This window comes from Balaenoptera borealis (assembly GCF_965194805.1).
Source record: "Balaenoptera borealis genome assembly, chromosome: 17".
NCBI lineage: Eukaryota > Metazoa > Chordata > Mammalia > Artiodactyla > Balaenopteridae > Balaenoptera > Balaenoptera borealis.
In genome coordinates, this window is record NC_138876.1 from 71,229,821 (window position 1) to 71,243,241 (window position 13,421).

At 46.1% G+C, this 13,421-nt stretch overlaps 1 long non-coding RNA gene across 1 annotated transcript in view; it reads left to right on the top strand.

Annotated features, from left to right (window-relative positions):
* LOC309615370 overlaps window positions 1–13,372 on the top strand; it is a 29,559-nt gene extending 16,187 nt beyond the window's left edge. The window contains exon 3 of the long non-coding RNA XR_014236776.1: window positions 11,521–13,372. This is a non-coding gene — a long non-coding RNA (uncharacterized lncRNA). The remainder of the gene's footprint in view (window positions 1–11,520) is intronic.
* Window positions 13,373–13,421: the final 49 nt, after the last annotated feature.

Below are 13,421 nucleotides of genomic sequence, written 5' to 3' on the forward strand. Positions count from 1 at the left end.
CGCTCCGTGAATTTACTTGGGAGTTACTGAGGAATCAGGCCCATGGTTCTCACCTGCATTTGTGATCAGAGTAAGGAGTTTAGAAATGTTCTGAGGCTGGAGAAATGTTCTCACATCAAGAAGCCAACCTGTTTTTTTCTGTGCCTGCCCCCCCCAACCCGTCTCCAAGCGCATGTGATGCAGCAATTTTATGTGAAGGAGCCCGGGGCACTGACTGTGCACCTCCACACTGTTTGTGCTGTTACACTGGACACTGGACCACAACCACTTCTTTTGCAACCGGCTCACCTGCTGAGTAATGGGCCGGCTGAGGGCCTGACCCCCTCCTCCAGGCTCCCAGAGCCCCAGGCAGCTTTCTGTCCCTCTGCAAGTCAGCTGTGGTGCTGGTCAGGCTCACTGAAGGAGTTTCCAGCCTTCTCTGGGTCCTTAGAATGAAAGACTATCCAACAGCACAGTCAGGTCATTGGAAATGGGGGAGATATCCGTGCCCCTTGCTCTGAGCCCAGAGGAGCAGGTAGGAGCAGTCTTCATGGTGCAGAAGTTGTGCAGGGACAACCCCAGGCTGGGGATGCCACCATCAGTGAGGCTGGCACTTTTTCACGCCACCCTCCCTCCCACAGTTTCTCCATCAGTGGTAACCAGTGCCTTGTGGAGAGGGAACCCAGAGTACAAACACCATTTCTTGGTAGAGTGATCAGTAAGATGATACCTGGCAGGCATCTTTGCTCCCGGTGGTGGGTGGGAGCTGGGTCTCCTAGGCGGTGGAGAACCTGCAGGCCAAGGCATGATTCTTATACCACCTTCACGGCTGGAACTCCCAAGTAGAGGCTGGAGGGTGTGAGCAGACACGGCAGCATGGATCTGCAGGAGGGAACCCTCCACTCCCAGGGGAGCTCAGAGCACCTGGAATTTCCAGACAGCTTGGCTTGTCTGGGGCCAGACTCCCCAGACATTTTTATTTTAGTGCCTCTAATAGCAGAAGACCATGAAGATGTGCCCTGGGGGTCTCAACCTAAGAACCAATTTTCTTTCAAGGCTCATGCTTTGTGTGTGTGTGTTTTCTTTTTAGTTAAAATTTATTTGAAGCAATCTCTAATTTAGAAATTAAAAAGCACAGTGCAAAGAACATTATTTTCTCCTGAACCATTTAAAGGTCTGTTGTTTATATGTTTTTTTTCCCCAAAAGCAGCACATATCTTACTAATCTTTTTTGACTTTAACAACCAATGTAATGAAAGTTTAACAACAGTATTTCTTTTTTCTATAGTGAGTATTAAAAGGAATTTTTTATATTATTGTTTCTTGGCATTTTTTCTTTATTTATTTTTTCCTAGTTTCTTTTTTTTGAATTTTATTTTATTTATTTTTTATACAGCAAGTTCTTATTAGTTATCTATTTTATACATATTAGTGTATATATGTCAGTCCCAATCTCCCAATTCATCACACCACCACCACCACTTTCCCCCTTGGTGTCCATACGTTTGTTCTCTACATCTGTGTCTCCATTTCTGCCCTGCAAACCAGTTCATCTGTACCATTTTTCTGGGTTCCACATATATGCGTTAATATACGATATTTGTTTTCCACTTTCTGACTTACTTCACTCTGTATGACAGTCTCTACAAATGACCCAATTTCGTTCCTTTTTATGGCCGAGTAATATTGCATTGTATATATGTACCACATCTTCTTTATCTATTCGTCTGTTGATGGGCATTTAGGTTGCTTCCATGACCTGGCTATTGTAAGTAGTGCTGCAATGAACATTGGGGTGCATGTGTCTTTTTGAATTATGGTTTTTGCTGGGTATATGCCCAGTAGTGGGATTGCTGGGTCATCTGGTAATTCTATTTTTAGTTTTTTAGGGAACCTCCATACTGTTCTCCATAGTGGCTATATCAATTTCCATTCCCACCAACAGTGCAAGGGGGTTCCCTTTTCTCCACACCTTCTCCAGCATTTGTTGTTTGTACATTATCTGATGATGCTCATTCTAACTAGTGTGAGGTGATACCTCATTGTAGTTTTGATTTGCTTTTCTCTAATAATTAGTGATGTTGAGCAGCTTTTCATGTGCTTCTTGGCCATCTGTATGTCTTCTTCAGAGAAATGTCTATTTAGGTCTTCTGCCCATTTTTTTTTTTTAAATTTATTTATTTATTCATTTATTTTTGGCTGTGTTGGGTCTTCGTTTCTGTGCGAGGGCTTTCTCTAGTTGCGGCGAGTGGGGGCCACTCTTCATCGCAGTGCGCGGGCCTCTCACTGTTGCGGCCTCTCTTGTTGCGGAGCACAGGCTCCAGACACGCAGGCTCAGTAGTTGTGGCTCACGGGCCTAGTTGCTCCGCGGTATGTGGGATCTTCCCAGACCAGGGCCCGAACCCGTGTCCCCTGCATTGGCAGGCAGACTCTCAACCACTGCGCCACCAGGGAAGCCCCTGCCCATTTTTTGATTGGGTTGTTTGTTTTTTTAATATTGAGCTGCTTGAGCTGTTTATATATTTTGGAGATTAATCCTTTATCCATTGATTTGTTTGCAAATATTTTCTCCCAGTTAGGTCCCATTTGTTTATTTTTGTTTTTATTTCCATTACTCTAGGAGGTGGATCAAAAAAGATTTTGCTGTGATTTATGTCAAAGAGTGTTCTTCCTATGTTTTCCTCTAAGAGTTTTATAGTGTCCGGTTTACATTTAGGTCTCTAATCCATTTTGAGTTTATTTTTGTGTATGGTTAGGGAGTGTTCTAATTTCATTCTTTTACATGTAGCTGTCCAGTTTTCCTGGCACCACTTATTGAAGAGAATGTCTTTTCTCCATTGTATATCCTTGCCTCCTTTGTCATAGATTAGTTGACCATATAGGTGTGTGGGTTTATCTCTGGGCTTTCTCTCCTGTTCTATTGATCTATATTTCTGTTTTTGTGCCAGTACCATATTGTCTTGATTACTGTAGCTTTGTAGTATAGTCTGAAGTCAGGGAGTCTGATTCCTCCAGCTCCATTTTTTCCCCTCAAGACTGCTTTGGCTATTCGGGGTCTTTTGTGTCTCCATACAAATTTTAAGATTTTTTTTTCTAGTTCTGTAAAAAATGCCACTGGTAATTTGGTAGGGATTGCATTGAACCTGTAGATTCCTTTGGGTAATATAGTCATTTTCACGATGTTGATTCTTTCAATCCAAGAACATGGTATATCTCTCCATCTGTTTGTGTCATCTTTGATTTCTTTCATCAGTGTCTTATAGTTTTCTGAGTATGGGTCTTTTACCTCCTTAGGTAGGTTTATTCCTAGGTATTTTATTCTTTTTGTTGCAATGGTGAATGGGATGTTTCTTTAATTACTCTTTCCGATCTTTCTTTGTTAGTGTATAGGAATGCAAGAGATATCTGTGCATTAATTTTGTATCCTGCAACTTTACCAAATTCATTGATTAGCTCTAGTAGTTTTCTGGTGGCATCTTTAGGATTCTCTATGTATAGTATCATGTCATCTGCAAACAGTGACAGTTTTACTTCTTCTTTTCCATTATATTCCTTTTACTTCTTTTTCTTCTCTGATTGCCAGGGCTAGGACTTCCAAAACTATGTTGAATAATAGCGGTGAGAGTGGATATCCTTGTCTTGTTCCCGATCTTAGAGGAAATGCTTTCAGTTTTTCACCATTGAGAATGATGTTTGCTGTGGGTTTGTCGTATATGGCCTTTATTATGTTGAGGTAGGTTCCCACTAAGCCTACTTTCTGGATAATTTTTATCATAAATGCATGTTGAATTTTGTCAAAAGCTTTTTCTGCATCTATTGAGATGATCATATGGTTTTTCTTCTTCAATTTGTTAATATGGTGTATCACATTGATTAGTTTGTGTATTTGAAGAATCCTTGCATCCCTGGGATAAATCCCACTTGATCATGGTGTATGATCCTTTTAATGTGTTGTTGGATTCTGTTTGCTAGTATTTTGTTGAGGATTTTTGCATCTATATTCATCAGTGATATTGGTCTGTAATTTTCTTTTTTTGTAGTATCTGTGTCTGGTTTTGGTATCACGGTGATGGTGGCCTCATAGAATGGGTTTGGGAGTATTCCTTCCTCTGCAATTTTTTGGAAGAGTTTGAGACGGGTGGATGTTAGCTCTTCTCTAAATGTTTGATAGAATTCACCTGTGAAGCCATCTGGTCCTGGGCTTTTGTTTGTTGGAAGGTTTTAAATCACAGTTTCAATTTCATTACCTGTGGTTGGTCTGTTCATATTTTCTATTTCTTCCTGGTTCAGTCTTGGAAGGTTATACCTTTCTAAGAATTTGTCCATTTCTTCCAGGTTGTCCATTTCATAGGCATAGAGTTCCTTGTAGTAGTCTCTTATGATGCTTTGTATTTCTGCCATGTCCGTTGTAACTTCTCCTTTTTCATTTCTGATTTTATTGATTTGAGTCCTCTCCCTCCTTTTCTTGATGAGTATGGCTAAAGGTTTATCAATTTTGTTTATCTTCTCAAAGAACCAGCTTTTAGTTTTATTAATCTTTGCTATTGTTTTCTTTGTTTCTATTTCATTTATTTCTGCTCTGATCTTGATGATTTCTTTCCTTCTGCTGACTTTGGGTTTTGTTTGTTCTTCTTTCTGTAGTTCCTTGAGGTGTAAGGTTAGATGGTTTATTTGAGAGTTTTCTTGTTTCTTGAGGTAGACTTGTATTGCTATAAACTTCCCTCTTAGAACTGCTTTTGCTGCATCCCATAGGTTTTGGATCATCTTGTTTTTGTTGTAATTTGTCTCTAGGTATTTTTTGATTTCATCTTTGATTTCTTCAGTGATCTCTTGGTTATTTAGTAACGTATCGTTTAGCCTCCATGTGTTTGTGTTTTTTACGTTTTTTTCCCTGTAATTGATCTCTAATCTCATAGCATTGTGCTTGGAAAAGATGTTTGATATGATTTCCGTTTTCTTAAATTTACTGAGGCTTGATTTGTGACCCAAGATGTGATCTATCCTGGAGAATGTTCTCTGTGCACTTGAGAAGAAAATGTAATCTGCTGTTTTTGGATGGAATGTCCTATAAATATCAATGAAATCTATCTGGTCTATTGTGTCATTTAAAGCTTGTGTTTCCTTATTAATTTTCTGTCTGGGTTATCTGTCCATTGGTGTAATTGAGGTGTTAAAGTCCCCCACTGTTATTGTGTTACTGTCAATTTCCTCTTTTATAGCTGTTAGCAGTTGCCTTATGTATTGAGGTGCTCCTATGTTGGGTGCATATATATTTATAATTGTTATATCTTCTTCTTGGATTGATCCCTTGATCATTATGTAGTGTCCTTCCTTGTCCTTGTCACATTCTTTATTTTAAAGTCTATTTTATCTGATATGAGTATTGCTACTCCAGCTTTCTTTTGTTTTCCATTTGCATGAAATATCTTTTTCCATCCCCTCACTTTCAGTCTGTATGTGTCCCTAGATCTGAAGTGGGTCTCTTGTAGACAGCATATATATGGGTCTTGTTTTTGTACCCATTAAGCATGCCTGTGTCTTTTGGTTGGAGCATTGAATCCATTCATGTTTAAGGTAATTATTGGTATGTATGTTCCTATTACCATTTTCTTAACTGTTATGGGTTTGTTTTTGTAGGTCCTTTTCTTCTCTTGTGTTTCCCACTTAGAGAAGTTCCTTTAGCATTTGTTGTAGAGCTGGTTTGGTGGTGCTGAATTCTCTTAGCTCTTGCTTGTCTGTAAAGCTTTTGATTTCTCTGTTGAATGTGAATGAGATCCTTGCCAGGTAGAGTAATCTTGCTTGTAGGGTCTTCCCTTTCATCGCTTTAAATATACGTGCCACTTCCTTCTGGCTTGTAGAGTTTCTGCTGAGAAATCAGCTGTTAACCGTATGGTAGTTCCCTTGTATGTTATTTGTCATTTTCCCCTTGTTGCTTTCAATAATTTTTCTTTGTCTTTAATTTTTGCCAATTTGATTACTGTGTGTCTCGGTGTGTTTCTCCTTGGGTTTATCCTGCATGGGACTCTCTGCGCTTCCTGGACTTGGGTGGCTATTTCCCTTCCCATGTTAGGGAAGTTTTTGACTATAATCTCTTCAAATATTTTCTTGGGTTCTTTCTCTCTCTTTTCTCCTTCTGGGACCCCTATAATGTAAATATTGTTTCGTTTAATGTTGTCCGAGAAGTCTCTTAGGCTGTCTTCATTTCTTTTCATTCTTTTTCCTTTCTTCTGTTCTGCGGCAGTGAATTCCACCATTCTGTCTTCCAGGTCACTTATCCATTCTTCTGCTTCAGTTATTCTGCTATTGATTCCTTCTAGTGTATTTTTCATTTCAGTTATTGTATTGTTCATCTCTGTTTGCTTGTTCTTTAATTCTTCTAGGTCTTTGTTAAACATTTCTTGCATCTTCTCGATCTTTGCCTCCATTCTTTTTCCGAGGTCCTGGATCATTCTCACTATCATTATTCTGAATTCTTCTTCTGGTAGGTTGCCTATCTCCATTTATTTGTTTTTCTGGGGCTTTATCTTGTTCTTTCATCTGGTACATAGTCCTCTGCCTTTTCGTCTTGTCTGTCTTTCTGTGAATGTGGTTTTCCTTCCACAGGCTGCTGAATTGTAGTTCTTCTTGTTTCTGCTGTCTGCCCTCTGGTGGATGAGGGTATCTAAGAGGCTTGGGCAAGCTTCCTGGTGGGAGGGACTGGTGGTGGTAGAGCTGGGTGTTGCTCTGGTGGGCAGAGCTCAGTAAAACTTTAATCCACTTGTCTGCTGATGGGTGGGGCTGGGTTCCCTCCCTGTTGGTTGTTTGGCCTGAGGCGACCCAGCACTGCAGCCTACCCAGCTCTTTGGTGGGGCTAATGGCAGACTCTGGGAGGGCTCACTTCAAGGAGTACTTCCCAGAACTTCTGCTGCCAGTGTCCTTGTCCCCACAGTGAGCCACAGCCACCCCCTGCCTCTGCAGGAGACCCTCCAACACTAGCAGGTAGGTCTGGTTCAGTCTCCTATGGGGTCACTGCTTCTTCCCGTGGGTCCCGATGCTCACACTACTTTGTGTGTGCCCTCCAAGAGTGGAGTCTCTGTTTCCCCCAGTCCTGTCGAAGTCCTTCAGTCAAATCCTGCTATCCTTCAAAGTCTGATTCTCTAGGAATTCCTCCTCCTGTTGCCGGACCCCCAGGTTGGGAAGCCTGACGTGGGGCTCAGAACCTTCACTCCAGTGGGTAGACTTCTGTGGTATAAGTGTTCTCCAGTTTGTGAGTCCCCCACCCAGCAGTTATGGGATTTGATTTTATTGTGATTGTGCCCCTCCTACCGTCTCATTGAGGCTTCTCCTTTGTCTTTGGATGTGGGGTATTTTTTTGGTGAGTTTCAGTGTTTTCCTGTCGATGATTGTTCAGTGGTTAGTTGTGATTCCGGCGCTCTTGCAAGAGTGAGTGAGCGCATGTCCTTCTACTCTGCCAGCTTGAACCAATCTCTCTATTTTTCCCCAGTTTTATTGAGATATAATTGACATAGAACATTGTATTAGTTTAAGTTGTACAACACAATGATTTGATGTATGTATATATTGTGAAACGATCATCACAAGTTTAGTTATCATCTATCATCTCACATGAACTCACATAGAGTTTTTTTCCTTGTGATGAGAACTTTGAAGATCTATTCTCTTACCTATATACTTGTATTCTATGAAAATGCCACCTCAATAATAGTGTTGACTTCTGAAAAATGTGCTGAGGTTGAAGGGGTGGGGTGGAGATTTATGTTTTTAAAGGAATAGATTTGTTACTGAGTCTAAGCTCGTACTGTTTGCCATGCGAGAAGCCAGTAAATTGAGAAACGAGTTGTTGGGGCAAGGAATAGCTAGAAACTTTATTCAGAAAGCCAGCAGACCGAGAAAATGGTGGACTCGTGTCCCAAAGAACCATCTTGCCTAAGTTAGAATTCAGGCTTCTTTTATACTAAAAAGAGAGGGAGTAAAGTCAAACATTTCCTGGTTCTGGTCAGCCTCCAGAGGGGGTGTGTTAATTTCTTCCTTCCTGCAGTCATTCACAGGTAGGCCTGGTCAGGATGTTTCCTGTGAGCTAAACAAAGGTATTTTAGCTTAATGTTTATTAGCTGGGGGGGGGGTTTAGGCAGGGTTCCCAGAGATGGGCCATTATGTGTAATATAAGGGTATAGGCAACATCCCTTTAGTGATTAACTTGTAATAGAATACAAAGGTTCTTCCTTATTGCAGTTTCTGTATTGCTTGATTTTTTTTTTTTTTTTACCATGAGAGTATATGCATGCATTGCTGGTTTGTTTTAAAAGTAAATGAAAAGGTAAAAGTAATAAAATTTTAAGAGTAAGTTGCTGGCATGATAGCCTCCACGTAAAGACCTTCCCCTATATAACCCCAACAGAACCAGCCAATGAGGAAACTAACATGGACACACGACTGCCATCTATCTGCACACTCTGCTCCCGTCTCTCCAATTGTTCCAGTAGTGTCCTTTATCTCAAAAGGATCCAGCCCTCCTCCCCTCTGGGTCACTATGGCCCTGCTCTCTTACCCTGTATGGATGCCTGTCTTGCTTTGCCAGGACAGACAACTATAGGACTAAGTTGGTTAAGAAAGAAAAGGAAGGGAAGGAAAGAGGAAGATCTCTCTCTCTCTCTCTATCTATTTATCCATCTGTCTATCTATATGTAAAATTTATTGCTCTTTTGGTACAACACCTCCAAAGAGAGCCTCAAAGTGTAACTGAAATATTTGAGTCAAGTTTGCCCCCTCCGGGTAGGTGCCCCTTCAGGGCCAGCCAGCAGTGTCTTTGTGTGGAGAAAGCAATGACACTTGCCTCTAGTAGGGCTCCTGAGGGCAGTGCACAAATCGGACATCTACATTCAGTGGTCTCCAGAGTCAGATCTCCAGGCCTGTCACCGATGGCTTTGTGACTTCAGACAAGCCTCTCTCTCTCTACGTAGGGGTAGATGGAGTGGGTAAAAGAAAGAACTGCCTCACAGTGTTGTTTGGAGGGCTACGTGAGCCAAGGCACTTTAAGCACTTAGCACAGTGTCTGGCACATGGTAAACACCCAGTAATGTTCGCTCTTGTTGATATAGCTGCATTTATCTAAATGTAAGGGAGTTCACTGCACCCCAGCTGGAGGGCCCAGGAAGATGTGTGGGTTTAGCCTGTGGCTTTGGGTAGCCCCTGGCACACAGCCCTAGGCGCCTAGCAGTGTGTTTATCCAGTTTCAAAGGCCAGGCTTGGCTTTCTGTCCTTCCTCCCCCCTGGCTGAAGGAGCAGGGAGTAGACAGACAGAATAGCCAGGCATCCCTTCTCCTACTTCCTGCTTCCTTCCCCAATCTCCGCCTCCCACCGCATCCTGAGGAAGAACAAAGCAGAAGATGGGAAAGTGAAACAGGACCAGGCTGAGCGGCTTCACAGGAGCACCAGCTCCCAGGGGCTGCAGAGGCAGCACGCTGACCGCCAGGGTCCTAGGGAGCCCAGATGACAAAAGCCTTGGCTTTGTTCTGGTTTCTTTATGTGTGGCAAGAGGGCAGGACCCTGAGGCTGGAACCCGTTCCCCTGGGAGGGTGGTTTCTCCAGACAGCAGGGAAAAGTCTCCAACCCGCTTTCCAGCCGGCTTCTAAACTGGCCACCTGCTTCGTCTACACGGCAGTGCCTCTCTGGGGTTTTTCATGACAAACGGAGTCTCCTGGGTTGTTTGGGGATACGGGGTTTGTGTGAGAGACTGGGGAGCCTACTTTCCTGATGAGGTCACTATTCCTTGAGTAATTACCTTGCTTTCCTTGGCCTGAGCAAGCGGCAGGAATGCCTTGGAGCCCTGTTTGTTTGTGAAACATCAAATCCCCGCCTAGTTACGCCCAGGCGGGCCAGCTTGCTTCCAGACCCCGAGCCCTCATACTTCTTGGGTCTTGAGCCCTGCGGGGACCGGTGTCTGCTGCCTGCCTTGGAACGGAAGGGCTGGAGCCCGGCTGGGGCAGGTGGGACGGGGGCCAGCGTGCCTCGTCGGGGCCTGGGAGCTCCTGAGCCCACGTGCGTTGTAGGTCTCGTCTGCGGGGGAGTTTTGATGGTGGGGATCGTTGGCAAGGGGCCGGGGCGGCATTTGGCAGTGAGCACTCAGCTCCTGGAGCGGGAGGGCCGCTTGGATTCTCGGCGAAGTCGAAGGAGGAGTCGCTGCTTCCACTTCCTGCCTGGGAGCCGAGGGCCGCCGGCTTGCCCTGGCCTGGCCGGGCGGGCGGCCACCTGGGGAGGGGGGTGAGGGTGGGTTGGTGGGGGGAGCAGGTAGCCTGGGGCCCTGTCGGCCTGGAGCCCACCAGCTGCCGACGGGCCTGGCCCAGGAGTCGGGCTCCAGGCTCTGAGAATGGTTCTATTCTGGGCCGCTGACTAGCTCCTCAGCCCTCACTCCCGCCTTGAGCTTCCTGAGTCACTCCTCCCCACTCCCAGCTCTGCTTCTTTCTGAATGGAGCGGATTATCACAACACCATATGGTGGAAAAGCAATTCATAATTCATAAAGGCCTTCTATGCACCGGCTCTCTTCGAGCTTTCATCAGTCTGTGAGGGCCACTGGGCAGGTGACTGAATCCATGCATCGCAGAGGAGGGGCAGTGGAGGCTCAGAGAGACGTAAGCAGCTTGACCAACAGGACACACACAACACATGTACAAACACACACAACGCACAACATGCACACGCGCACACACACACACACACACACACTGCAAGTCAGTGTGCGGCTGGGCCTACAGTCAGGCTTCCTGCCACGAGGCTGGTGCTCATCCCCGGCCCCTGGGTGATCGTGGGGCACAGGCTGGCAAGCGGGCCCCTGCAGTACCGCCTGTGCTGGCCACTTCCTTTCTTCTTCCTGGAGGACGTGAGTTTTCCGGGCATATTGTACTTCGGCTCCAAGGAATTTAAAACACTGGTGGTGAGAAGCAGGTCTCTAGACAAAGTGGAGAAAGTCGCCTGAATTTGTTTCCCCTTTCCAGGCCCTTTCTTCCCTTCCTGCCTCAGCATTTCACCTCCTCCTTTCACCTTACCTCCTGGTCCCTAAGAAACCCTCTTCTCCTTTCCTTTGTTCACCTACTCTAAGGCACAAATGACTGATACGGTTCAAAGGGTTCCCCCTCCATACCTTAGCCCCCCTTACGATCATGTGGTCTATGCCTCAACTTACAACACAGGCACATTCAAACACATTGTCTCCAGGAGGGAAGCACAGATTTTTTAACAACTGGCGCTGCCTGGGCAAACGACCCATGAGAACCAACGCTGGTCCTGGCGCTGAGTGGGCCCTGGAGCCCCTGCACCCTAGAGCTGGGCGTTACCCCCAGCAGCTGGTCCAGGGGGCGGCGGTCTGCAAGGGTCCCGGCGAGGGCCTGGGTAACCGGGGCTGGGTGGGTGGTGCTTCAGGGAGCACTGGGCTTTGAACTTTACCAGCTAGCGTGGGAGCACGGCCACACTTTCCCACGCGCACCACTATACTGCTGCCTACTGGCTGCATATTCACGCCCACGTTTCGTTGCATCTTTTCCAGGACATTCGGAGGAAGATACCACATTTTCTTTTTAACAACTGTGGAAACTGAGTGTCCATGAGGTTCAACAGCTTCTCAAGCTTTCATAGCCAGTGAGTGTTTCTGGCAGTTGGAGAAGTTCAGAGCATGGGGTACCCAAGATGGGAGGCCCTTTGTGGGATAAAGGAGGTCGGAGCCCTGGGTGGGCAGAGGACACCGGGAGGGCTCAGGCCCCACCAGAGGTCAAGGGGCAGGGCGAGGGAAAGTGGGGAAAGGGACAGAAAGATGATGTGTGTGCTTATGCAGACTGGGAAGATGGCAGGGGTGGGGTGGGCGGACACTGAGAAACTGAGAACAAGCCGCTGTCACCGCAGTTTTAGTGTGGCCAGAGCCAGTCCTGAGTGAAACAAAGAAACCATTTCCATTGTTTGCTTTGCTTCTTGCCCTGTATCTGAACGTGGTCGCCCAGAGAATGTGATCCCTTGGAGGACTGGCTGTGGCATTTGATTTTAGAAATAGCTGTGTCTGGTTCATCAGGGGCTGCTGATGAACTCCTGATGTCCTCCCCACCTCCTCTTCCCCCCATAACCCTGAGCTCCGTGGAGTCTGTGAGCAAAAGCTGGCTGGTGTTAAGTGGAGCTTCTCCCTGAAGAATTCTGGGACCCAGGTGGTCAAAGAGTAGGAAATTCAACTTGTTCTTCTGCGGATGGAGTCCAAAACGTGGGTCAGCACTTGCCCGGAATTCCAGTAGCCCTCCCCACTGGGGGCTGGATCCAGATCCCCCTGTCCTTCCTGGAAAAGCACAGGCACCTCTTAGGCCAACAGGCAAAGCCCTGGCTGTTTGGCTCCAGGGGAAGGGAGTTTAGCCTCATGGCAACCTGTGTTCCTAGGGGCCAGCCGCGGGCTTGGGACTTAACGAGGTTTCCAGGAGCACGAGGGGTGGAAGGAGGGCCTATGGGTGAGGTGGTATGAGCCTCCGTACTTGTCTCTCCACAGACCCAACAAGGGGCACAGAACCAGCTGCCCTGTCAATGATGGAGTCACACGTCAGGTCTTTCTTTAGGTCAGTTCCACTCCCTGGGCAGCACATGCCTCTCCCAACAGAGGACATTCATAGGTATGAGTCTTGTCCCATAGCCAAAGTGACTGCCCCCTGAGATCTCTGTCCCTCTGCACCATGGCAGTGCCTTCACCACAAACCTCTCAACAGAGGCTGACATTCTTATAAGAAATTGAAAACTAAATGGAATTGTAATCCTTAGGAGAGTTGTCTTTTTGTCTGTGCTTCTCCTTGCATGTCCCTAGGTCTCTGCCAACTTAGAGTCAGAGACAACGTGTCACATGATGCCTTTTCAAATCGGGCTCTGGCTGTCGCTGCTTTCCCTACCCACTGCCCATCTGCCAGATCTAGGGGCGGGGTGGAGGCCTGCCACAGAGAGCATCCAGTAAGAACTGAAATATGTGACTGGGACTTGGTCCTAACAGAGGTGACTTTATTACCCTAAATGTCTTGGAACTCCTGTTGCCTCTGGCTCAAGAGGACTCCAGGCTCCTTCATTCCCGGACAGCTGTCTGCAGCCAGCCTTGGCGTCCTTCGGCAAGTGGCTGTGATGTGAGTCACGGGGGCAGTCTCCAGACAGGCTGACTGTGAGGTGGGCACAGAGGGATGGTCACTGAGCCCCCTGGGGTTTGTGGTGGGGACAGAGGGCAGCATCCCAGGGAGGAGGGTGAACCCTGAGAGCACAGGTCAGGCCAGGCCAGACCGCAACAGAAGTGGCCCCGGTGCTGACTGTTGGGCGGGGCCTGTAATATCAAAACCAGACATTGCCTTAGGATGGAAAGAACATGCTGGGTTCTTTCTCACAATCCTTTTCATTTAGGTAAAGGAGCAATGAGGTACAGATGCATAATTCTTTCCCTTT